Source organism: Propithecus coquereli, unplaced genomic scaffold (assembly GCF_000956105.1).
Source record: "Propithecus coquereli isolate 6110/MARCELLA unplaced genomic scaffold, Pcoq_1.0 Scaffold119, whole genome shotgun sequence".
NCBI classification, from domain to species: Eukaryota; Metazoa; Chordata; class Mammalia; order Primates; family Indriidae; genus Propithecus; species Propithecus coquereli.
Genome location: NW_012135969.1, coordinates 820,239 through 821,293, shown reverse-complemented (window position 1 = coordinate 821,293; position 1,055 = coordinate 820,239). Strand labels below are relative to the sequence as shown.

The window sequence follows — 1,055 nt, the reverse complement described above, 5'->3', positions numbered from 1 at the left end:
AATTTAATTCCTTTTATGTTTAAAAGTATTTTATTGATTACCCTGTCATATTCCTCTGCAACAAAAATACATCTTTAATACATTAAAATTTATGTCTTTCAGAAATACTCTCTAGGGATTAGGGGGATGAGGGGACAAATCTACAACTAAAGGACACGGGGAGCACTAAAGGGAGGGAAGGGCATGGCTTTAACCCACATTTAGGTGAGGCAAAGACATAAATAACTATAATGTTTGTACCCTCACAATACCCTGGAATAATAAAATAAATAAATAAATAAATAAATAAATAAAAGTAAATAAATAAAATAATAAAAGACATCTGGGGAACAACTGTAGACACCTGAACATGGATTGACTGTTAGATGATCTGATGGAAATAGCACCTGTTATGATTAGGTGTGACAATGATGTGGTAGTTAGGAAGCAAAATGTACTTGTTCTTAGGAGACACTTGCTGAAGTATTTATAGCTCAAGTATTTACGGGTGAAGGGCCGGGATGCCTGCTATTTATATTAAAATGGTTCAGTAGTAGAGAAGTAAAGATAAAGCAATGTGGCAAAAGTATTCACAAATGTTGCCTCCAGGTGGAGGTATACAGGTATTCATGACAACATTCTTTCAATTTTCTATAGGTCTAAAGATCCTCAAGTTACAAAGTTGGGAAAAGAAAAACAAATTTTAAAAATAATGAAAACTGGAAGTTTGTTCACCTTATGCAAGTCCTGATTTTCCAGTTTCCCAAAATAAAAAAGGGGTTGAAAAGAGATTGAGGCTGGGTGCGGTGGCTGATGCCTGTAATCCCAACACTTTGGGAGGCCAAAGCGGGAGGATGACTTGAGGCCAGGAGTTTGAGACCAGCCTGGGCAACATAGCAAGACCCCATCTTTACAAAATAAAAGGAAATTAGCTGGACATGGGGGCGTGTGCCTGTAGCCCCAGCTACTTGGGAGTCTGAGGCAGGAGGATTGCTTGAGCCCAGGAGGTCAAAGCTGCAGTGAGCAATAATCCTGCCACTGTACTCCAGCATGGGCGACAGAGTGAGACCCTGTCT

General features: G+C 39.2%; 1 protein-coding gene across 1 annotated transcript in view; it reads right to left on the bottom strand.

Moving 5' to 3' along the window:
- ERN1 (endoplasmic reticulum to nucleus signaling 1) overlaps nucleotides 1–1,055 on the bottom strand; it is a 59,244-nt gene that overhangs the window by 32,515 nt on the left and 25,674 nt on the right. The window lies entirely within an intron of this gene.